Below are 26,807 nucleotides of genomic sequence, written 5' to 3' on the forward strand. Positions count from 1 at the left end.
TTATTTAGTTTCTGTTGGGGTATAATTTTTCATTGAGTTGGAGAAGGCATATGATAAGGTACCAAGGGAAGTACTTTGGTGGGCCTTAATAAGGAAAGGCATTTCGCGGAAATATATTGACATTATAAAGGACATGTACGAGGAGCATGCACGAGTGTATGTACCAGTGTTGGGAACACTGAACCTATTACGATTGGAGTGCGTCAAGGTTCTGCACTAAGCCCATTTCTTTTTGCCATCGTTATGGATGAAATAACGAGTTCACTTCAAGATGGTATACCATGGTGCATGTTGTTTGCAGATGATATTATGTTGGTTAAGCTAAACTATGTCGCGTTTTCATATAACGCAACATAATATATAAAATATTCTTTGCCACGTTGTTGCGTTTTCATATAACGCGACATATAACATAAGCTAAACTATGTCGCGTTAAAGGTGAGGGTATTTTTGTCCAAATGAGGTTAAAGTGTCTAGATTGGTAAGAAGTTAGAGAATAGGGCTTAATATGTAAATGGGCTTTCAAATTGGCCAAGATTTATAATTAAACCATGGGTGGATTTTTATAAGTTTAAAAGGCTAATAAAATGCCTAATATATATTTACCTTATGTACTCGTTCAAAAAATTTAACAACTCATGTACATTTGAAATATCATATTTACTACCTGAACTTGCTTAAAGTGACATATTGGCTTTTAGAAATTTCGTAAAAATAATAGTTTGGCATAATAATTTGCTTACATTGATTTATTAACCCACTGATCTTGCTAAAGTGTGTGAATTTCAACTTCACCAAAATCTGTTTTTGCTAAACCATGTAAATTTTAGAAGGTCAATAAGTCACTTTAAGCAAGTTCAAATGATAAATAAATGGTTTTCAAAATATAGGGTAGTTGAATTTTCTAAACAAATATAGAGGACTATGAATATATTAACTAAGTCCTAATAAAATATCTCCAAGGGCCAACCGGTTTTTTTGAACCAAGTGTAGAGAGTCCTTGATATATTTAGCTAAAGAACCGTAAATGAAGTAATCATCCATACAATAATTATAGTAATCTGGATCAATTAGTTTTCTTATCATGATAACTGTCGTTATTTAGATTAGGGATAAAGTGCAAAAATACTCTTAACGTTTACAGCCAGAAGCAATTTTACCCCTGTAGACACTGAGTCGGAGGACCTGTGACGAAAACCTGAAAACAAGACGGTTGAAGCGATTGATTCCGGAAGTTTTGAAAAGTAAAAAAAAAATATAAAGAATAATAAGCGTATAATAAGGAAAGAAAATTACGGCGGGTCGCTGTTGCCGATAAGGTGGCTCGCGTATGCTTAGCGGCATGGCGCAGGTGCTTAGCGGCATCCGGCGCGCGGTCGACAATGGTCGAACGCCCGCTCGACGGCACAGGACGTGCGCTCGGCGTCCATCGGACGCACGCGTCCAACCACGAGTGGCACGTTCTCGACGTTCGAGCAACGCCCGAGTCTGATAGCGCGGGGCACGCTCTCGTTGGCCACTGAGCGTGTGCGCCCGGCAGCGCGGAGCGCGCATTCGGCGGCCGCAACGTGTGAGCGTCCGACGGCGCGGAATGCGCGCTCGGCAACCGCGGGGCGCGCGCGCCCGACAGCGCGAGGCACGCCTCGGGGGTCGTAGGGCGAGCGCCCAACCACGTCGGGCAAACGCCCAACGAGCGTTGGGCGAGCGCCCAACGTTGGTTGGGCGCGGGCGCCCAACCTTGCGTTGGGCGCTCGCCCAACACCGTTGGGCGATCGCCCAACAATTCTTGGGCGGCCGCCCAACATTGTTGGGCGGCCGCCCAACAATGTTGGGCGGTAGCCCAATTTAGTGTTGGGCGGCCGCCCAACAAGCCTTGGGCGGCCGCCCAACGACTTTGGGCGACGCCCGATTTTACTTGGGCGTCGCCCAAAGTTCCGGGATCCGTTTCCCTATAAAAAGGGGCACGGATCCCAATGCAAAGGAGGAGGATTTTTGGAGAGAGCTTTCTCACTCTAAACGTTTTTAGAGAGAGAGAGTGAATTTTTTTTGAGAAAAATATATTTTTTTTCTCAAAAATTCCAAATTTCCTAAAGTTCAATTTTTACTAAATTTTCATTAAAAACGGAAGATCGTGGTTCGTGGAATCAATCGGCTTCGACTGTCAGATACCGAATTTAAGGTATTATCCGAGGACTAGACTCTCCTTTATTTTATTTTATTTATCTTCTTCTCCTGTTTATTTTTATGTTATAGTTTTTATTTATTTAGTTATTTATTTATGTTGTCACATTTTATTTAATTAGCGTATTTATTTAATTTCCATTTCGTGTTGAATAAAATTCGGTTTTGTTTTAAAATAAAAAACCTCGTTTTGATATCCCAATACGAACCGTGATCCGATAAAAAGGTAGTTCGGGTATCGAAAACGTTGTAATTACAAGTTTTTAATTTAAAAGAAATTTCCAAATAATGATTTGAAATAAAAAACGTCGTTTAGGAACTTCCGTTTTCGACTATGATCCATTTTTGGTAGTTCGGAAATCCAAAACGATTGAATTAGATTTAATTTAAAGCTTTCGAATAAATCTGGAGAATATTGGAGTGCTGCTGTAATTTGTCAGTTCTGTCACTAAATGCTGTTTACCGACGGATTTTCCGTCGGTAAATCTGCCAAAACGTAAAAGATGCCATTTCAGTCCATTTTTCTTAACTTTTAAGCTTTTAATCCTTAATATATATATGTATAGTTATGTAATATATGCTTTTCAAATTATTTTAGACCTTTAGTATATGTAATTATTTTAGAATATTTGTATGCTTTTTTATTATTATTCTATTTTACAATATAAGTATATGTATATATATGTCTTTCTTTTTATTCATTTGGGCTCTATTAGATTCTATTTTGAAGATTATTTACTTGGGTATTTTGGAAAATAATTAATATATATTAGTATATGTTATTTTTGATATTTAAAACTATAATAGATATGTATATATGTAGTTTTGGGATATTTGGATTATTTTAGTGGTTATTGAAGGAAATTATTTTTGGATGAATATTATTTTCTTAGTTATAGGATTTACTTACTATTTTCACATTTTTAAAGTATAGATATATTGTACCTACTATTTTTATATACATATAGTTTCTTTTGTATAAACTTTTATTTTCTTATTCTATTTTTTTGATTTAAATGTATATATATATGCTAGAATTACTTTCTTTATTCCTTTGGACCATTCATGTGTCCATGTTTCAAATGGGCTTTATTTGAGTATGAGTCTTGGTTTAAATGGGTTTATTATTACAAGTATAATAGGTGGAGAGTCCATTAAATAAGAGAGGAAAATAAATCACAAAAAGAGAGCTTTCAATATAATTATTTAAACTAATGAATTTTTAGAGTTTCCTAATGTAAGTAAATAGAGTTGTTTTTGTTAACATTTCAAATCATTTCTCAAAACACCACGTCATAAAACCTTAGTCCGTTCCAACGGTGGATTAAGCGAACATTATAATTAAAATCGTTTTCTTTGTGAATAATAGAGTTTTAGAATCATTTTCTTAAAGGATTTGTACAACATGATATTGACTTGTATGTTTAACCACGTTTTCTCATTAAAAGGTTCTTATCCTAACGTTTTCAAACACTCGAGTCGTTCCAACGGCGATTCAGGTAAAACTTCATCAAACGGGGTTTTAAAACGCACCTAAATCGTTCCAACGGTGATTAAGGTGCGAACCATGTAAATAAACTTGTTTTGGAGAAAATAAGTTAGTGTAGAATAAACACACAGCGTGACATGTAAATGAAGTTGTAAATAAATCACTTCTTTCTCCCCCTTCTCTGTGTATGTATAACATAAATGGGTGATTCTTTACTAGTATGGCTTTCCAATAATATATGCTCAAAACGGTTTCTGAAAAAAGAAAGAAAAGGGTTTCAAATGAATTTTAAACTTAAAGAAGTATACGATTAGTCCGTTATCGCCTAACATGCTGAGTAGGAGGCCGGTGGTTCATAACCGGGCGATGTCGGGGTGCCTAGTAGCCTTTCTCCGGAAAGGAGCTAGCCTTCTCGGCTCGTACCTAAGTTTCCCGAACCCACACCGGTCTCCCGCAAGGGATCGGTGTTCATTTTCCCATTCGTGGGTGGCGACTCTTCCATATCTCCGAGCTCCGGTCCTGCCGAGCAGCTTGATTCCACGATTGGTTGCTTTCGGCGCCAATCACCGCTTACGTCGCCATCAGGTTGTCCACCCCCCGGTCCGCCCGGGAGATTAGGCCGCGGCACCTCGTCTAACAAGTGGCGACTCTGCTGGGGAAGCGAGAAATTTGATTCCGAAAGGCGTGTATTAAGCCCTTAACGGGGACGGATCGTTTTACTTCTTTTCGTATGCATTCATGTGCATTATTGCAAACCATTTGGGTAATTTCCGCGAAACCTCTAGCGAGAGTCCATTCGTCGCTCGAAAGAGGCTAGTGTAAGTTCCCCCTTACAGTAAGGCGCCAAAGGGTCCCCATCCATTCGTTAGGGGCGAATTTGTGCGGTCCTGTGAGGTCCCGCGGTCAGCCGTGTCAGCATATAGTAGCCTTAGAAGTTTCCATAGGATTACTTGTTACTATTTTTGATGTGATAAATGAATCAATTCGTGTTTTCAAACCGCCACGATACGTGTCTAATCCTAAAGTAGGTAAAGAAAATGAGACGATGTGTTAATATATACTCGTGAATCGACATACTAATTAACCTAAAACATCGAAACAATTTGAACTAAAGACGACTTAGTCATCTCATATGAATGAACATGTGCGACCCGCCTTGTCCCTTTCGGTGTCCCGACGAAGGCACATGTTCAGGAAATGTGTTATGACGTAAGCACGTATTAGTATGAATCGGTTCGGTGTTAAGGATAGTTACATCTCGATACAAAAGACTATATTAACAGTAGCCGTTATTCACATTCTTTAAATAAGTTAGGATAAAACGAGATCATGACGAAACGAAAACGAAGAACATTTCTGTTTCAAACGACCCTGTCGTAACGTGAAAAGTTTCGCACGAGTAGCCCGTCCCTTCCGAATGAAAGACGAGCTTTTACGTTATGCCTCGTGTCGTTCTTAAGAGAAATGGATGTGTCCGTAAAGGTGACTAAGAAAATAAAAGAAAAGAAAAATGAACTAATCGACCAAAATCATTCCGAGACTACGATATATATCAATCCCGAGGGTAGTTAAAGAAAATAAACCAATGTCGTTGAATACGTGCCTCGGACGAGTGTATACCCCGTTTAAAATCTCAAAGCCGAATTAAGCCAAACCATATAATTGCGCCATATGGACGAGACTGCGGGTTTTGACTAACGACTCGATCATTTCGACCGTTACAAAAACTGCAAGAAATATGGCCCGATATACGTGTTTGCTTAATTCGCGCCTAAAGGAAAGAGAACGGTGATATCCTCGCCTCGAATAAACATGTGATTCAACGAAACGTTGATTTTCTATAACCACACTAAAGTGATATATCCCGTGAATTGGGAAGAACAACGAACTGTTGCTAGCCGAAAGGTTACCGTGCGCTCAAAATAAGACTCGCAGTCTTTTCATGTAGCTAAAATGAGCAAATGGATCCTCGACGCTAAGAACAAACGCGTTACGCGATGAGTCCGTTCACTAAAATAAAATCCAAAAGTGATTCCATCACTAAATAAACACGTGGTTACGTCTCTCGATAGATCCAAAAGATCCCGTGGTAATCCAGAAATCGAGACACGAACCCGCGCGAACAAAAGGGAATGAGTCATTGTCAAATAACGAACGATTGGACTGAAAGGATAACTCGTACCATGTCTGAAAAACCGAGATGCACTCAAAGGGAGTCAAAACCCAAACTAATGCGTCTCGCAAAATGACAAAAGATGAGTTATCCCGAAAGGACAATCCAACTTGGTCTATTTCTTAGTCATTGAACGTGGATACGTCAAAATGAACTGTATTGTCTGATGGATGATTTAATTTCCCGCAATAATCGACGGCATCACGCGTCCCCTGGACCGCAATGTGAGCCAAAAACCAAAATCCTAGGAAAGAGACCTGGACCAACGAGTGTGTGGAGGAATAAGGGTGGAAGAGAGATGTTGTGATACGTGTAATTAGACTAACGTTTGTTCTTCTTATCTTATATATCCGTAAATAAATAAACGCACACACCACGAATCATGCATATAAAATCATGCATACATACTAATGGATACCGTTCGCGCAGACGTCATCATTAAGCGGTTGTGGGTTCGCGAGAGTAATCGGCTTGTCAGACAGTTTGATCAGCTACGAGTAGACAGTTCCGAATCGGTAGTTGTGGCTTCTGAATCATCTTCATCCGGGTATACTCGGTCTTCCGTCAATATGTCTGCGACCGACGAGAAAGTGGCTGAATTGGAAAATTCTGTGAACAATATCAATGGTCAGCTGGCCGTAATTTTGGCCCAGCTGGCTGAGCTAGCACTGAAGGACAACAAGAGTGGTAGTAAGCGTGCTGAGAATGAGGTGAACGATGGCCCTCGCTTTGGGAATGAGGAAGATTATCAGGATTATATCCGAAAATAGCTGGAAAAAGAGAAAGCTAAGGAAAAGGAATGGAAGCAACACATCACGCAGGAAGTGCAGGACTTGCGTGGAGGAAGTTCCGGAAGTCAGGACTTCTATAACTTGAAGAATTGTTTGTCGGCAACAGCTTTGCCTTTGAAATTCCGGCTCCCTGACATGAAAAAGTTCGATGGAACGGGAGATCCCACCGCTCACATGAATCAGTATGTTGCTGTGATGAAGCACACGATCCTGACTGAGGATCAAGTCCTAGGGCTGTTTAACACCTACCTAGAGGGGGCTGCCCTCACATGGTTCCATGCATTGCCTATGGTGACAAAGAAGGATTGGAAGGAATTAGCAAAGTCATTCATCGCTCAGTATAGCTTTAACACCATGCTGGAGGTCACTTTGAAAGAGTTAGAGAGCACTAAGCAACAGGCTGGGGAATCCTTTTCCGATTTTGTGAAAAAATGGAGGGCTAAGGCCGCAGTGATGAAACAAAAGCCGCTCGAGCAAGATCAGATCCAAATGGTGGTTGGCAACACGTTGCCGTATATTAAGAATGAGTTGCGGTATATGCCTTTTACCGATTTCAATCAGATGTATAGCTGTGCCTTGACCGTTGAGGGGGATGGAGAGCCGAAGAAAGCATACACTAAATGGACGAAGTCTGGGTATAGTGCTGGAGGGCCGAGTGCGAGTGCAGAATCTGCAGCAGTGAAAGTGCTTGATCTTAATGCTATCGAAAAGAGGCGGTTCGCCAAATTTGATCAGACTTACGCAAAGGTTTTCGAACGTTTGCAGAAGAAAGGATTGTTGAAAGCCCTTACCCCGTATAACAAAGCTCAACCTACTCCGCAGATACAGGCTAGAGGGTATTGTGAATTCCATAGCAGTTATGGGCATACAATTGAGAATTGTGAGAGGCTGAAACACGAAATCCAGGATTTAATCGAGGAGAAAAAGATAGCTGATCCTTCGTCAGCAAGCCCTTCCATTAGGCGTAATCCATTGCCTAATCATAGGTGAGCATGATCAGAGTTGGTTTGACAGAATGTGTAGTGATGAAATCCTTCGAGGAGAACGTAGAGGAGTTGTTGGACTCCGATGAGAAGAATAATGTGGGAAATGGTTTGTATGCGTCGGCTTTGGAAGAGGAGCCAACGGAAGAAGTGATGGATGATAGAACTGAAACTGAGGAGACCGAGGAAGTCTCATCTCGGAGGACCATGCCTGTGTTGAAATTGTTTAGTGGGGTAGAAGACCCCGAAGCTCATTTGTATGGATACGTGTGTGCTATGTTTGGAGAGCCATACAAAGTGGAAGAGGTCGCTCCATGGTTCCATCTTTCGCTGGTGGGCGAACCTTTGAAGTGGTTTCAATCGCTACCTGACGCGACTAAGCATGATTGGTCACTGGTGTCAAGCTTGTTTTTGATGAAGTATCGAAGAGATAAAATACGGGCAGGGGAATATAGCGCAATGCAAATTGGGCCTATCAAACGTCCGTTTCCGATTGTCAGCAAGTATAATGAAGGGAAGGACCCCATGGAGCACTTGCATTTTTATCTGTCGGCTATAGGTCCTCTAGGTTTCAAAGAGGGGGAGATCACGAGCTTGTTTTGCAACTCACTGGCAGGAGAGTCACTAGTGTGGTACATGTCTCTTCCAATGCACGTTAAAGCAGATTGGGCAAAAATGACTAAGAGATTCATCAAGAAATACGCCGCACGGGAATGTCCAGAGGAAATGCCTGCATTATTCGAAGAGGAGACACCTGAAGCAGTAACAGCCATGTCTAAGTATAAGGGAGATGAGAACCCCATTGATCACATAAACCGTTTCCGTGCCTACATGTTTGATGCGGGACTCTACCGAAGTGAGTTAGTCCGGCATTTTCCAAAGACACTCATAGGAGAAGCTTTGATGTGGCACCGAATGCTCGCGGCAAAGACAAAAGGGGACTGGGGATCCCTCATGGAGGCCTTTGTGCAGAGGTATGAGAGGTACATTCCGTGGATAGGGTCGTTGGAAGATTTAGAAAGGATCAGGCAATTCCCCGAGGAACCATTTGTGGATTATGCTAGAAGATGGAGGTTCAAGTATGCCTCGTGTTGGGTCACCTTGAGTGATCAGGAGCAACTCATGTGCATCCGGAAGGGTGCTATTCCACTCGTGGCTAGAAGAATGAATGGAGTGTTCCTCAAGGACTATGAAGAACTGATAGGCTGGGCTCGGTATGGATCGTCGGACCCTTCCTACATAAATCCGAATGTCCCTCACATAATGGATCTGATGGTCGTGGACGTTTGGGGAAGTTCCTCCGACGAGGAAGGTATCAATCAGAGGGTTCCGATCAACATCTGGGATGAGTCTGATGATGAGTCGGAAGTGGCTGTTAGCGCTGAAGGAAAGATTCTGCCGGGGTTCGGAATCTTCAATGATGTTGCCAACTGGGGCAAAGGAAAGGCGAGCTGCTTTGTCGAGGAGATTATGGTGCTAGACTTGAATGCCGAGGAGCAAGTCATCACCATTGAAGCAACTGCGGGAGCGGTGGACAAGCCTAGTACCTCCAAAGTTCATGAAAAATCCGAGAACCCTGATGATGAAAATTGTATTACTGCTTTGTTTGAATCAGATGATGTAATCACCCATGCTATCAATGAAATGAATTCTGATTTTGCTTACTTGCTTGATGTCGATCATGATCATTCCATGCATTCTCATTCATATAACATGCCTACATTTGAAATCAATACGATAGAAATGTCAACTTTCAATCTTGGTACGGATGAAAATCCTAAACTTATACAAATTGCTCAAGCATTAACTATTGAAGAGAGAAAAGAATTTGAGAGAATAATTAAAAAATACGAAATTGTATTCGCTTGGACATACGAAGACATGCCTGGAATTGATCAATCTATCATAACTCACCGCATTCCAACTTATCCCGAAGCAAAGCCCGTAAAGCAGAAGCTCCGACGTATGAGACCCGAATGGGCAGATAAGATCAGGGAGGAGGTGAAGAAGCAGTTAGAAGCAGGATTCATCGAAGTGATCGACTATCCCCCTTGGGTCGCAAATGTGGTACCAATTGCGAAGAAGGACGGCAAAGTGAGGATGTGCGTCGATTACAGAGATCTTAACAAGGCATGCCCCAAGGATGAGTTCGCATTGCCTCATATCGACGTATTGATCGACAGTGCAGCGTCAAGTGTATTACACACGAATGTGGATGGTTTCATGGGCTACATGCAAGTTCAGATGGCCGAAAAGCACAAAGCAAAAACCTCGTTCACAACTGAGTGGGGGACATACTGTTACAGAGTAATGCCGTTTGGGTTGAAAAATGCCGGGGCAACTTATCAGAGAATGGCCACAGCACTGTTCCATGATATGATACACAAGGAGGTAGAAGTCTATGTGGACGATATGATGGTCAAATCAGAGACAAGAGAAGGGCATTTTGCCGCGCTCGAGAAGTTTTTGGCCCGAATTGCAGAATTCAAGCTAAGGTTAAACCCGAAGAAGTGCTTTTTCGGAGTTTCGTCGGGTAAAATCTTAGGCTATGTAATCGGAAATAAGGGAATCGAGGTGGATCCTGATAAAGTGAAGGCTATACAGGAGATGTCGGTGCCAAAAAATGAGAAAGAAGTGAGAGGGTTTCTGGGGCAGGTTCAATATATCAGTCGGTTCATAGCGAGACTCACCGCAATCTGCGAGCCAATCTTTAAGTTGTTAAGGAAAGACCAACCCATCATCTAGAATGATAAGTGTCAACAAGCTTTGGAGAGCGTCCGGAACTATTTGTCTAATCCGCTAGTGCTGAGACCGCCTAAACTAGGGAAGCCGCTTCTCCTCTATGTAGCGATCGAGGAGCGATCTATTGGGGCAATGTTGGCTCAAGAGGGAGACACCGGTGTGGAGCACGCGGTGTATTATTTGAGTAAGAAGTTCCTGGAGTACGAACTCAAGTACAACATGATCGAAAAGACATGTGTGGCAGTAGTATGGTTGACAAAGAAACTACGGCATTATTTTCAATCGTATAAAGTGATCATTATTTCTCAGATGGACCCCGTGAAGTATTTGTACCGAACTCCATCCTTGACGGGGAAGTTAGCCCGATGGTTGTTGCTTCTGTCCGAGTTTGACATTGAATATGTGACGAAGAAGGTTATCAAAGGAAGGGCCGTGGCAGAGTTTCTGGCTAACCAACCCCTGAATGCAGAAGAGGAAGAAGTAAGCTATGATTTCCCCGATGAGCACTTGAACGCAATCGAAGTTATACCGTGGAAAATGTTCTTCGATGGAGCAGTTAATTCGAATGGAGCCGGAGTAGGAGTACTACTTACCTCACCGGAAGGAGAAAGGATCCCGATGGCCAAGAAGTTATCCTTCCCTCTCACTAATAATATGGCCGAATATGAAGCGTGCATTTATGGTTTAGAGTCATTAGCGGCACTGGGAGCATCATATGTCGAAATTTGGGGTGACTCCAAGTTGATCATCGAACAGGCACAAGGAAACTGGGAAGTGAGGGAAGAAAGGCTACGTCCATATCTAGATCAGCTAGAAGGGTTGGCACAAAGATTCAAGGAGTGTCGTTTCTATCACATTCCTCGAGCGCAGAACCAGGCGGCGGATGCTTTGGCCACTTTGGTGTCAGTTTGGGACAACCCCCGAAACCTTGCCTCGAAACCGTTGGTATTAAGGAGATCTCACAAACCATGCTACGAGGACGTAATGCTGTTAAGGGCAGATGAAAAATCGTGGTATTTCGATATCGTGAACTTCATGAAAAATGGAACATATCCGGCAGAGTTAGAACCGATGGATCAAGCAGTGATTAGAAGGTTAGCTCGGCAGTTCGTCATCCATGACGACTTACTTTACAAAAGGCACATCGATGGGTTACAGCTAAGGTGCTTAGATGCGGGAGAAGCCCGCGAGGTGATGGAATCGGTGCATTCAGGAATTTGCGGGGCCCATATGGGAGGAGCGGTGTTAGCAAAGAAAATCATAAGGCAAGGCTTCTACTGGCTCACCATGGAAAGAGATTGTAACGAGTATGCAAAGAAATGCCATGATTGTCAAATCCACGGCGATTGCAGTCATCTTCCGGCCATGGAACTACATGTGCTAGTACCTATTTGGCCATTCGCTGCTTGGGGCATTGACATCATCGGCGAAGTAAGGCCTAACGCTTCAAATGGACATAAGTTTATTGCTGTCGCCATCGATTATTTCACCAAGTGGGTAGAAGCAGAGTCGTTTAGCAAACTGGGATCCAAGCAGATGAGAAAGTTCATTGAAAAAAACTTGATCACCAGGTTCGGAGTGCCTCATCACATGATTACGGATAATGGGGTCCAGTTTCAGGGGGAAGTAAGAAATCTTTTCCGAGAATATGGCATTGAACATCACAGGTCTTCTCCATACCGTCCACAGGCTAATGGAGCAGTAGAAGCAGCTAATAAGAACCTTAAGAGGATTCTCGTAAAAACGGTGGAATCAGATCGGAATTGGCATGAGCAGCTCCCACTCGCATTATGGGCTTATCGCACGACAATTAGAACCTCAACTGGGGCAACGCCATTCTCTTTGATGTATGGAACAGAAGCAGTCTTGCCGATTGAGATCGAAAAGCGATCGTTGAGAATCGCAGTGGAGGCAAAAATTCCCGAGGCGGAATGGGCGAAGAAGCGATGTGAGCAGTTGGCTCTAGTTGACGAAAAAAGGATGGAAGCGCTTTACCATGTACAGTTATATCAAAGAAGGATGGCTCGGGCTTTCAATAAAAAGGTCAAGACCAGTCCTATCAAAGAAGGAGATTTGGTGCTGAAACAGATCCGTGTGACGCACACCAACCCGAGGGGGAAGTTCAGGCCTAACTGGGAAGGACCATTCGTCGTGAAGAATATACTAAGCAAAGGAGCGATGAAGTTAACCACAATGGACGGTATGGAATTCTCCGAACCTACCAACCTGGATAGGCTTAAGAAATACTTTTCGTAAAAAAAAAAAAAAAAAAAAAAGAAAAATAAAGAAAAATTCCCGATAGGTTGAAAACCCGTAAAGGGCGACCTATGCAACAATAAGGGAAATCCCAATGGGTGAAAACCCGAAAGGGCACTCATTTAAAAATTCCGGGATAGTAAAAGGAGAGGAGAAAAATCACCGGGATCCGAAAACCGAAAGGCGGGTCCTGGTAACAATAGTTATGACTTGAGCAATTACAAAAACAATGTATAAGAAACTAAGTATTTCTGTTGTTTGTAAATAAATAAAGGCATGAATATATTTGACGAGAATGATGGGAATCATCATAATCTACTGAATGCATGGTAATATGAATCACGAGTTATACATTTCCTATCCTACTTTTCACAAAAAGCCTACCTACTATCCACCCCACTCCCTATACATCAGCTATACATCGGGGAAACTCTAATAAAAGCTACAAAGCAATAATGAAAGCTACAAAGCAATACATAACGAGCCTAATACGGAGGGAAGTCCCAATAGTCCTCAAAATCTCTCAGGTGTGATGCCCGCTCCGCAGATAGTGCCTCATCGGCAGCACGCGCTCTCTCATCAGAAACTCGCGCTCTCTCATCAGAGGCGCATGCTCTCTCATCAGCAGCTCGTGCTCTCTCCTCTACAACAAGGCGCCTGATCGACTCATCACGCGCCCTCTCCTCGACGGCAAGGCGACCCTCAGTTTCCCATCGCATCATCCCTGACCAGTGGTCATTTCTCTCCTGATACACCTGACCAACCCGGGCGTCGCCTCCCGCACCAACTCGCTCTGCCTCCGCTCGTGGGCATGCAGATCACTCTACAGAAAAAGAAGAAAAAAGAACAGATAAAAAGCAGCATAGGCAAAAACATAAATCATACATACATGCATACATTCCACTACACTAAAGTAAAGTAATGATACATACCAGGTGATCGGTGCAGCGCAAGCTGAGGCGATCTCGTAGGTAACTAGACAGCCCCATGTAATCCGTACAAGTCTCCCTCGTGGTCAGAGAAGCGTCTGAGGGATCAAATGGGACCCTCGAGGAGAAGATAGGAGGAGCCGCCTCGAATCCCGCATAAGCTGTCCCGGACTCGTCATAGCAAATCGTGGCATAATCTCTCCCGTAGTCTGGTAGGGGCACACCTAGGGAAGACCTCTCCGGTCGGGCAGCACTGGAGGACTCGCCGACGTAGTAGGGCTACTCGCACACAGGCGTCTGAGCTCGAGTACCGTCAAAGAAATCAGATAAATGGGCACTCCTCCAGGACCCCTCCTGCAAAAAAAAACACAATAAAAACCCCTAAACATCTCATGAATGAAAGGTAAAATAAGAAGGGGGTGGAACCACTTATCGGGACCTCCTCCTGACCGAAGACTGCCGCGATAGCCTCCCTCGAAAATACATCTGCCACCGGATCCACCTCCATCGCTGCCGCCGGGGCATCCCTCGCGCTCAGCAGAGCAGATAAGTAAGGCTCACGGCCCCCGGCGTGAATCCACACCGCTCTACCAACAAACTGACGGGTCAAGTCCCGACGAACGGTCGATAAGGGCATGGTCCGCACCGCGAACATAGAGACGGGGATCTCACCCGGTGTCCAGTGAGCGTCCCTAACTCCAGTGATGCCTCCATCCCCTAAATACCATGCCCGCACGCAGGGGCCGGTGAGCACACACTGCTGCTCCTGGATCATCGATACATATGTATAATCGGGGCCGAAGTCGAGGTCGTCCCACCTGAACTTAATCTAAAAAATGCACAAATAGAAAGTCAGAAAGACTCAAACAAAAACCGAGCATGATTAGGCAAAATCTACCTGTGTGAGGGTCAGCGAGTCGATCCAATCTAGGAGCCGTGGCACCGTCCGACTCCTTTCGGCGCTCAAGTCAAAATCCCTCCATCGAGTCATGAAAGGCGGCCTCGGTACTCTCGGTCGAGATCGAGACCGGCTGGGAAGGATGTGCCTCTCATACGCCCACACCTGTGGTAAAAACAAGGACTAGGAGTGTGAAAAACGCGAAGAAGATAAGACGGGCAAGTCAAGAAGGCATCACGTACCAGCAGAGCAAAGGTGTAACCATCGAAATCCTTGCGCTTCCTGCAAGTCAGATCCAAAAACTTGTAGAGAAAGGCTAAGCCTGCCCTTGCCCAATCGTAGGAAGCCGCTGCATCCAAATCGCTGAGTGCCTGAATGAGACCCGCATATACCTTTCCACCCTTCGTGCATGCAATTGATAAGAACGCGTTAAGACTAGGTATTCTTTCATAGAGACATCCGGTCAGTTAGGACCAATTTTCTGTAAAAATCTCTCCTGTAGGGTCATTCACGTAGCGTTTAGTCAATTCTTTAATCCACCCTCGTCTACGGAGACGAGGAGCATAGATTAGGTTTTACTATTTACGTGCATTAGTTAAGTTTTTACTATTCACGTTTTTACTATTCACGTGCATTAGCTAAGTTTTTACTATTCACGTGCATTAGTTAAGTTTTTACTATTCACGTGCACTATTCACGTTTTTACTATTCACGTGCATTAGTTAAGTTTTTACTATTCACGTGCACTATTCACGTTTTTACTATTCACGTGCACTATTCACGTTTTCACTATTCACGTTTTTACTATTCACATGCATTAGCTAAGTTTTTACTATTCACGTTTTTACTATTCACGTCTTCACTATTCACGTTGTTTGTACCGTTAGCATGCATAAATTTGTAGTGCCACTATTCACATGCATATAGCGCGCATTCTTACAAAAATAAACAGGTGTTACTTGTGAATAAAGGAATTCACGTTTTCTAGCTAAAGTCCTCTAAGGCAGTCTAAGGGTTAGCATGCAAATCATGTTCGGATAGGAATGCTAAAGCCTAGAGTTCGAATCAAATAAAAGTGAGAAATTACTTACCTCGTTGCAGTGTGTCCTGCTCAAATGCGTCGTAGGGTCGTGGAAGGTATCCACTCTATCCAGGTTTACGTAAACCTCGTCCATGCCTCTAGTGCCATCCCATTCATCTAAATCCATCCCGAGAATAATCCAAATTGAATTCTAGTGAGAGAAAGAAGAGAGAGAAGGTGTGGGGTTGAAATGAAACCCCACCACCTTATATAGGAAAAGGGAATGGCATTCCCGTAAATAGTGAAAGAAGTACGATTTGACATAAAGGTAAAAAGTAAATAATTAATTACTAGGTGCACAGACCTCCGATTTGCAGTCCGTTTCAGCCTGCATATCTCCCAGACAACGACCAACATTGCCAAGATATGAACTCCAAATAACAGTCAATTTTTACAGAACAGTGACACCAGTCAAAATACAGATGACAGTCAACAGAAAAACGATCATTAGTCTATATCATTTCAGACTGAAATACATTCCCATTGAACCTCCGAGATGATAGCTCCAGTAAGAAGATACAAACAACGGTGTCGTAAGAAAATCCAGAAACAATCCCAGCTTTTGAGCCATCTGACTCACGGTCGCAGACCGGAGTTGCTTTTGAGCCATCTGACTCACGGTCGCAGACCGGAGTTGCTTTTGAGCCATCTGACTCATGGTCGCAGACCGAAGTTGCTTTTGAGCCATCTGACTCACGGTCGCAGACCGGAGTTGCTTTTGAGCCATCTGACTCACGGTCACAGATCGGAGTTGCTTTTGAGCCATCTGACTCACGGTCGCAGACCGGAGTTGCTTTTGAGCCATTTTACCCGCGGTCGTGGATCAGGGTCGCTTTTGAGCCATCTTACTCTCGGTCGTAGACCAGAGTTGCTTTTGAGCCATCTTACTCAAGGTCGCAGACCTGAGTTGCTTTTGAGCCATTTTACCCGCGGTCGTGGACCAGGGTCGCTTTTGAGCCATCTTACTCACGGTCGCAGACCTGAGTTGCTTTTGAGCCATCCCATTAACGGTCGTACACTGAAATTGCTTTTGAGCCATTCTTACCCATAACCAACGTACGCTAGATTCCGAGAAAAGAACATCCATCGACGGCCACTCCAAAGGTGACGATGGTAGGAATCAGAGGATGACACCGGAACGCGCAGCGCGAAGGTCAGGTATGCTCCCTCCTACTCTTTACGTGTCTTTTACTTTTATATGTTTTACATTGCATGTGTTATGTTAGCAAAAAACGTTTTCGAAACACACACATCACTGTCAAAATAGAAAAGTAGGGGCAACTGTAGACACTGAGTCAGAGGACCTATGACGAAAACCTGAAAACAAGACGGTTGAAGCGATTGATTCCGGAAGTTTTGAAAAACAAAAAAAAATATAAAGAATAATAAGCGTATAATAAGGAAAGAAAATTACGGCGGGTCGCTGTTGTCGGTAAGGTGGCTCGCGTATGCTTAGCGGCATGGCGCGGGTGCTTAGCGGCATCCGGCGCGCGGTCGACAATGGTCGAACGCCCGCTCGACGGCACAGGACGTGCGCTCGGTGTCCGTCGGACGCACGCGTCCAACCACGAGTGGCACGTTCTCGACGTCCGAGCAACGCCCGAGTCTGATAGCGCAGGGCACGCTCTCGTTGCCACTGAGCGTGCGCGCCCGACAGTACGGAGCGCGCATTCGGCGGCCGCAACGTGTGAGCGTCCGACGGCACGGAACGCGAGCTCGGTGGCCGTGGGGCGCGCGCGCCCGACAGCGCGAGGCATGCCTCGGGGGTCGTCGGGCGGGCGCCCAACCACGTCGGGCAAACGCCCAACGAGCGTTGGGCGCTCGCCCAACAATTGTTGGGCGATCGCCCAACAAATGTTGGGCGGCCGCCCAACAATGTTGGGCGGTAGCCCAATTTAGTGTTGGGCGGCCGCCCAACAAGCCTTGGGCGGCCGCCCAAAGTTCCGGGATCCGTTTCCCTATAAAAAGGGGCACGGATCCCAATGCAAAGGAGGAGGATTTTTGGAGAGAGCTTTCTCACTCTAAACGTTTTTAGAGAGAGAGAGTGAATTTTTTTTGAGAAAAATATTTTTTTTTCTCAAAAATTCCAAATTTCCTAAAGTTCAATTTTTACTAAATTTTCATTAAAAACGGAAGATCGTGGTTCGTGGAATCAATCGGCTTCGACTGTCAGATACCGAATTTAAGGTATTATCCGAGGACTAGACTCTCTTTTATTTTATTTTATTTATCTTCTTCTCCTATTTATTTTTATGTTATAGTTTTTATTTATTTAGTTATTTATTTATGTTGTCACATTTTATTTAATTAACGTATTTATTTAATTTCCATTTTGTGTTGAATAAAATTCGGTTTTGTTTTAAAATAAAAAACCTCGTTTTGATATCCCAATACGAACCGTGATCCGATAAAAAGGTAGTTCGGGTATCGAAAACGTTGTAATTACAAGTTTTTAATTTAAAAGAAATTTTCAAATAATGATTTGAAATAAAAAACGTCGTTTAGGAACTTCCGTTTTCGACTATGATCCATTTTTGGTAGTTCGGAAATCCAAAACGATTGAATTAGATTTAATTTAAAGCTTTCGAATAAATCTGGAGAATATTGGAGTGCTGCTGTAATTTGTCATTTCTGTCACTAAATGCTGTTTACCGATGGATTTTCCATCGGTAAATTGCCAAAACGTAAAAGATGCCATTTCAGTCCCTTTTTCTTAACTTTTAAGCTTTTAATCCTTAATATATATATGTATAGTTATGTAATATATGCTTTTCAAATTATTTTAGACCTTTAGTATATGGAATTATTTTAGAATATTTGTATGTTTTTTTTTATTATTATTCTATTTTATAATATAAGTATATGTATATATATGTCTTTCTTTTTATTCATTTGGGCTCTATTAGATTCTATTTTGAAGATTATTTACTTGGGTATTTTGGAAAATAATTAATATATATTAGTATATGTTATTTTTGATATTTAAAACTATAATAGATATGTATATATGTAGTTTTGGGATATTTGGATTATTTTAGTGGTTATTGAAGGAAATTATTTTCGGATGAATATTATTTTCTTAGTTATAGGATTTACTTACTATTTTCACATTTTTAAAGTATAGATATATTGTACCTACTATTTTTATATACATATAGTTTCTTTTGTATAAACTTTTATTTTCTTATTCTATTTTTTTGATTTAAATGTATATATATATGCTAGAATTACTTTCTTTATTCCTTTGGACCATTCATGGGTCCATGTTTCAAATGGGCTTTATTTGAGTATGAGTCTTGGTTTAAATGGGTTTATTATTACAAGTATAATAGGTGGAGAGTCATTAAATAAGAGAGGAAAATAAATCACAAAAAGAGAGCTTTCAATATAATTATTTAAACTAATGAATTTTTAGAGTTTCCTAATGTAAGTAAATAGAGTTGTTTTTGTTAACATTTCAAATCATTTCTCAAAACACCACGTCATAAAACCTTAGTCCGTTCCAACAGTGGATTAAGCGAACATTATAATTAAAATCGTTTTCTTTGTGAATAATAGAGTTTTAGAATCATTTTCTTAAAGGATTTTTACAACATGATATTGACTTGTATGTTTAACCACGTTTTCTCATTAACAGGTTCTTATCCTAACGTTTTCAAACACTCGAGTCGTTCCAACGGCGATTCGGGTAAAACTTCATCAAACGGGGTTTTAAAACGCACCTAAATCGTTCCAACGGTGATTAAGGTGCGAACCATGTAAATAACTCGTTTTGGGGAAAATAAGTTAGTGTAGAATAAACACCCAGCGTGACATGTAAATGAAGTTGTAAATAAATCACTTCTTTCTCCCCCTTCTCTGTATATGTATAACATAAATGGGTGATTCTTTACTAGTATGGCTTTCCAATAATATATGCTCAAAACGGTTTCTAAAAAAAGAAAGAAAAGGGTTTCAAATGAATTTTAAACTTAAAGAAGTATACGATTAGTCCGTTATCGCCTAACATGCTGAGTAGGAGGCCGGTGGTTCATAACCGGGCGATGTCGGGGTGCCTAGTAGCCTTTCTCCGGAAAGGAGCTAGCCTTCTCGGCTCGTACCTAAGTTTCCCGAACCCACACCGGTCTCCCGCAAGGGATCGGTGTTCATTTTCCCATTCGTGGGTGGCGACTCTTCCATATCTCCGAGCTCCGGTCCTGCCGAGCAGCTTGATTCCACGATTGGTTGCTTTCGGCGCCAATCACCGCTTACGTCGCCATCAGGTTGTCCACCCCCCGGTCCGCCCGGGAGATTAGGCCGCGGCACCTCGTCTAACAACCCCTAATATCTAAAATGGTACAATTTTACTTATAACAATGTCAAGTTGGGTTAATTTCAGACATTATTATAAAAGACAGATATTGTGTTCCGTATTCTGTACCAATTGCATATTGGATGGTTTTTTAAAAATAAATCATATTTTTTATGATTTAGTAATATAATTGAAGAACAATATTTACAAGTTCCATGAAATATTTGAATTTTTTTTCTCCGATTCGTACATAAGGCATTATATTTTTATTTTTTTCATGTTTAATCATATGTTTGTGATATGTTACTAATAAGTGATAAAATGACGCACAAGTATAAATGACAAGATTCATAATCGAGAATAGATTTTGATAACTTATATCTCCAATTGACCCAACTTATCAACGTTATGAGTAAAATTGCTATTGGTTGTATTAAAGGTCAAATTGCACAATTTTAGACGTTAGGAGTAAAATTGCTCCTGAGTATAAACGTTTGAGATATTTTTACACCTTATCCCTTTAAGTTAATTCGTTACATTGACTCTTATATTTTTTTTTTGGTTACATGGAGGGAGAACCCGGAACACTAACTAGTAATTAATCTAGGAAAAGAGATCCCTATCCTATCTCTAAGTAAAATATCATGGATGCCTGTAGGCGGCACACCACACTCGTGATGACCCAAGGCTAGTTTAGTTCTTGGTATTTTAAGTAATTTTTGTGTGTTTTGCATGTTTTAAGACCTAAAAACCAACTTCCTTCGAAGCTAAACTTCGTTATTTGTCTTTGGGGATTGAAAATCGAATCTAATATTGCATGCTAACTAGCTTAGGTGTAGGACACAATCCTTGTATCTGCATGAGCTAAGATCATATCCAGACCCTACTTTGGAAGAAATGCTAAAATCATTACTTAGGTAGATAACTTAAAAATTGAAGGCATGTGATAATAAAGTTGAGCTTGGGAAGAACTAATAAGCACAAAAATTAAAACCCAATGAATTGTGAGTTGAATTTGAGCCCAAAAGGGAACATAAAAAAAACTCTTTTTTTTATATATTTTTGTGTGTATGTTTTGACTTGTGAAGGATTACAATTTGCACTAAATACTGAGTGCAGTCTGCACGCACTGATTTGAGACAATAAAACGATGAAACTGTTAACGGAAGTATAACAGTGAGAGATAGAGGAAGGAAGAGGAATGTCGACTGCCTAGAGAGAAGGAGAAGTCGGCGGTAGAGAGAGAGAGAGAGAAAGATTGATTGTGTAATTCCCTTGATTAGGGTTTCATTAATAATGTTATAAATATATAACAGGTATTCTAGCCCTAATAGACTACTGATAAAGCAAGTATAATCCCACTGTACTTCTGGGATTGTGATACAAGTAAAACTCTATAATGATTAGGGAATTAGGGAGGAATTATCCTTAAGATAATGTTTAGAGATAATACCAAATATTATCTCTAACACCCCCCCCCCCCCGCAAGCCGATGCCTATCTTGAACCATAAGTCGAGTGGTTTGACGACGGACCAAGGTAAACACATAATTTGGAACGAAATTCAAATTTGTGTCGATTGTAAGGTCTAAGTAATGGAAAAATACCACTTCCAAATATGCGAATTGAAGAATACGAGGGTTGTTTTTTGTGAAATAGAAAAAATGGTGATTTATCACAAAGAACTTTAGTAGGATGAATGTTAATCATACGCATGCTATGAATCATGGCATAGTTCCAAAAACACAAAGGTAGGGAAGCATTGGCTAATAAGGTTAAGCAAGTGTCAACTATGTGTCTAATTTTTCGTTCAGCAATCCCGTTTTGAGCATGAGTATGAGGGCATGCAATCTTGTGAACAATACCATTTGTTTGCAAAAACGGTTGAAGTGCTTGAAACTCTCCCCCAAGATCAGAGTAGAAATTCTTGACCCTAGCATTGTACTGATTTCTAATAATGGCATAGAATTTTTGAAAAGTAATGGCAACTTCACTTTTATTTTTTAAACAGAATAGTCAACCAAAGCGAGTAAATTCATCAATGATAATGAGAAAATAACGATGACCATTAAATGAAAGAATAGGAGCAGGGCCCCAAACATCCAAATGTAAATTTTCAAAGATAAAAGTGCTAGAATGCACAATTGACGGTAAAGAAGTTTTGGCTAGTTTTCCTAAAGGACAAAATAAACAACTACTGGCCGGTGTTGTTGACACAAGCTTATTATTCTTCAAAATTTTGCTAACTGTTTGATTCTGACAGTGCCCCAACCTTGCATGCCATCGCTCAAAAGACACCTTTTCCCCTACTAGCCCCTCCTTCAAGTTTGGTGGTAGCACATAGAGCCCCTCCTTACTCGGACCGCGTAACGGGATTTCCCCAGTTGCTTGATCCTTTACAAGAAAATGATTAGGCCAAAATTCAAAGAAACAAGAGTTATCTCGAGAAAATTTCTGAACAGAAAGAGACTTGGTTAGTTTAGGCACAAGCAGAATATCATTAATATTAAACTGATGAACATTAGAGTGACCTAAATGAGAAATTTGCAAACCTTGTCCGTTGCCGAACTGAACCGAATCAGAACCTGGATAAGGATACATGATCTGAAGTTGATTTGGATTTGGAGTCATGTGATTTGTGGCTCCAGTATCCGGATACCAAGGCTGAGGTGGACCACTGAATGGGTCAGAAGATGTGTGTCATGCCGCATATGCCTGTGGTCCAGGACGATGTTGAGTTGCATACCCCTTTGGACGTTTGCATTTATCAGCCCAATGATCAAGATCTCCACAATTAAAACATTTTCCACCCCTTCTCTTTTTATTTTTCTTTGCAGTACCATTGGGTGAAACAGTAGAAACATGGGCTTCCAAAGAGTTAGCGCTTGGGGTAGGTAAAATAAACTGTGCCTTTTTTGCTGTTGACTGAATCAGACCTTCAACCATTTTCAAATTGCTCAATAATTCATAAAAGCTAATGTGTATGCTCTTTTGAGTAATAAGGTTTTGGATGGTTGATTTGAATGCCTCTCCAACATTCTTGTATAACAGAGGTGGTAATAGATGCATGGGGTATGGATTGCCAGAGGCAGCAAGGTCATCCAAAAGGTCCTTTAATTTGTGCATGTATTCAGTGATAGGCATGTCATTCTGTTCAAGTTCTTGTAACTTTATGCTCAATTGAAATTGTCGAGAATCAGTAATAATTCCATAGGCTTGCTCAAGGGCCACCCATATATCATGGGAATAGTGAAAACAAGTGATTAAAGGATAGATCTCCTCAGTCAGAGAGTGCAACAATAATGACATAACAGTATTCTCAAGATCATCCCAAACAGTATAAGCAGGGTTAAGCATCATATTATCAGGACCAGACATAAAACTGCTTCGGGTTTGAAATTTTGGAGGTGGTGCATTATTGCTAATAATATGCTCAAAGTAATGATGTGATTTCAGGGTGGAAACAATGGCCATTCTCCAAGCCTTGTAGTTATGTGGTGTTAATTTGATGTGTGTGGCTGTATGGGTGGGGGCTGGACGAGTCATATTAATAGCATTTGTTGTGGAGTTAGAGTAAACAGGATTTATTGATGAGGAGGGATAATCATGGTTGGAATGAGGATTAAAAGTTGGTCCAGGATTGCTAATAAAAGAATCAGAACTATGGGTGTGGAGTGATGAGGGTATCTGGGAACTGTGATAAGATGGAGGGGGTCCAAAACCTGATCTGATAATAGGTTGAGAATGATTACCTGGTGGAGGGAATAGTGAAGGAGCCGCTTGATTCTGTCTGTTCCGAGGAATAGCACCAGAATCCTTATTGTCAAACAAGTAAGATGATGTTACAGATGATTGTCCGGAGTGGTGAATGGCGACTCAAATCTCCACCCGGATGATGGCTGAAGGGAAGACGCAGAGGCTGTGGCGATCGTGAATTCAGTACCGGCTGCCGAATGATCACCACCGGCAGAGGCCGCAGCAGGCATAGCCGCGGAAAAAATTCCAGCCGCAGCAGTTCCGTTGCTTCTGTTTGACAGGGACACGGCGGAAACTGCAGGTTGAATGAATTCGGATTGAGTTCCGACAGTTGTCTGTAGCGGAATTGAATCAGACATAGATGGATCCGTTGTTGCTCTTGATACCATGTTAACGGAAGTATAACAGTGAGAGATAGAGGAAGAAAGAGGAATGTCGACTGCCTAGAGAGAAGGAGAAGTCGACGGTAGAGAGAGAGAGAAAGATTGATTGTGTAATTCCCTTGATTAGGGTTTCATTAATAATGCTATAAATATATAACAGGTATTGTAGCCCTAATAGACTACAGATAAAGTAAGTATAATCCTACTGTACTTCTGGGATTGTGATACAAGTAAAACTCTATAATGATTAGGGAATTAGGGAGGAATTATCCTTAAGATAATGTTTAGAGATAATACCAAATATTATCTCTACTAGAAACAAGTCTCCTTGGAATTAACATTTTTCTTTACTTTATTTTTATCTTTTTTATCAACTTCAGAAAGCTTTTTTAAGGCTTAATTTTTGTAGCTTATAGTTTTTCTTTCCTTCTTAACCCTTATTTTTTTTTTTGCAAACTATCACTTAGTTTGTTTCCTAACCCAAGTTTTTGGAGAACTACAATAGAGTCTTTGTTTTATTTTAGCACTTTCTGTTTAGTCTAGCAAGAAAATAAGCTGAGAGTAAACACGTAAACCACTTAAAAACTATGTGAATTGAGTGAACTACCAATGATGAGGTGTTTTACTTGACTAAAAAAATTTCTTTTTTGTTTTTCTGAGTGCCCGGAAGATCTATTCGTGCACACGTATCTTGAAATGAATTTTCTTCTTGTGTCTTCACCATTATTTTTCGTGCACAAAATTAACAAACTTAAAATCATCGTTTCCATTGATTTTGATTTAAATAAAAAAAAGACAATCCTTACAGGAAACTAAAGCCACTAAAGTAACCAAATGGAACACTAAACAATTGAATCTGAAGCAAAATATTGAAGGATATAACAATCCAACATCTTGGAACATACAATATCAATATTCCGTGAAGAATGGAGAAGAGAATTAAAATAGGTAAGTCTTATAATTATCGGGTTATCAAGAAAAACTAAAAGGATAAAAATAATCTGTGCAGATGCCGTGATTACCTATAGTATCAAGGTCTAAATCTTGAAATGTGCTTCCTGTGTAACATAAAATTATGAAATGGAAACAACAACTTAGATCCAACAAAAGAGAACAATTGAAATAGGAATATACCTAAAAAAACAGGTGGTCAAAGCATCATTTATCAATGAATTGGTTCTGATTTTTTATTTTTTAGACTAGGATTTATAAAATTGATTGGACTAATTTCAAATCATTAGCAGCATATGATGAATATTGTAATTGATGAAGTTTCTCTTCAAAATATTAATATACTTGAACATGAACCATGCCTGTAGTTCATACTTAATGAGTAATCAAAACACTTTCATCAAAAAAAAAAAAACACTGAAAACGTTTATCATACTTATAAAACTTATCAGAACACTACTCATAATCAGTAAGTTAATATAAAATAAAAAAAACATACAGTGAAGCATATGAGTATTTAAAGTAATGGAAACTATTTAAAATTCATTGAACTAATTTCAGATCATCACTAGCACTTGGTGATAACTAAGATAACTCCAGTTACATGCTCTTGTACCAAGAACAATACCAAATTCCCCAGAGTTGTGCTTAATCTATATCAAGTAAATAGGAGATTTAAAGTAGAAAAACTAAAGACAACAGAGATTTAAAGTAGAAAATCCATTAGGCGAGCTTGAATTAATCAGACACCTCAATGATTTGGCGACAGCAGAGCTTAGATTAGATCTAAAAGGACAAAATCAGATGGTTGAAACCGATGGCAACCTCAGGAATTCATTTGTCCATAATGGAAATCAGTTTATGTTTTAACCCAAATATAGTGAAAATCAGATTGATGGATCATTAGATCCAAATATGAGATGAAATATATCAAAATTGAAGACAACAAGGATTTAAAGTTGAAAACTGATTACGTGATTCAGAATCAAATACCTCAATTATTTGTAGACAACGGATCTTAGATTAGATCCAAGAGGGTGAATATCAGAGAGAGAGAACCTGGGGCGAATTTCTTCCACCTCACATAGGATTGAATCAGATGATGGCCTTTGTTGCCAGGAGAGAGAGATAGCACGATAGCTAACTGGGAAGAAATTGATTTAAGGTTTTTACTTTTGACAAGCCATTCACGCAGATTTAGCAAAACAGAGGAGATCAGCAGCAGCTTTCATGAGAAAGAGAGAAGAGAAGTTTAAAGTAGGGTTAGATAGTGTTTCACATTTTCTTTTTACTCTCAAGTAATTGGTTCAATTGAAAAAAAAAATCAAATTTACTCTTTTGAAAAATAAAAAAATAATGTTATTTTTGTATGGGTAAACATGAGATTAAGAGCTCAAATTTACTCTTTTGGAAAATTTGAAAATAATGTTATGTTTTTATTTTCAGGCTTTTTAAAACTGTATCTATAAAAAAATTGGTATAATGGTTTTTTTTAGTGTTCGCTTGCTAGTTAATTTTGTTCGACTTAATTACATTCATGACTCTAAATTATTAGAGTATACTTGCCAAAAATAATTCATACAAACAACATTAAATGGTTGATTCTTGTAAAACTTTGGTTGCTGGGCAATTTATTGACCTAACTATATTCATGACTTCTAAATTAATTTACAATGCTCGTAAAGATAGTTTATATAGATATTAATTATATTCATCCATTAATATATTTCATTAAGCTAGGTTGGAGAGTGATTCGATGTACGTAGTGCATGTTCCCCCTCCCGAACTTTTTCAGTTCCTTGGCAGGTAAGACAGGATTGGTTGAATCGTCTCGCTCTTATGGATTTTTTGCACTTGGTGGTTTCTCATGTTTACCGAGAAGGTAATGCCGTGGCAGATGCTTT

At 40.7% G+C, this 26,807-nt stretch overlaps 1 long non-coding RNA gene across 1 annotated transcript; it reads right to left on the reverse strand.

The window, feature by feature from the left end:
- Positions 1 to 12,976: 12,976 nt before the first annotated feature.
- Positions 12,977 to 15,103, reverse strand: LOC136224704 (uncharacterized). The gene is made up of 4 exons (XR_010686564.1): positions 14,685 to 15,103; positions 14,443 to 14,607; positions 13,548 to 14,373; positions 12,977 to 13,438 (listed from the first exon to the last, which is right to left on the reverse strand). It is a non-coding gene; the product is annotated as an uncharacterized lncRNA (long non-coding RNA).
- Between the last annotated feature and the right edge of the window lie 11,704 nt (positions 15,104 to 26,807).

Source organism: Euphorbia lathyris, chromosome 3 (assembly GCF_963576675.1).
Source record: "Euphorbia lathyris chromosome 3, ddEupLath1.1, whole genome shotgun sequence".
NCBI classification, from domain to species: domain Eukaryota; kingdom Viridiplantae; phylum Streptophyta; class Magnoliopsida; order Malpighiales; family Euphorbiaceae; genus Euphorbia; species Euphorbia lathyris.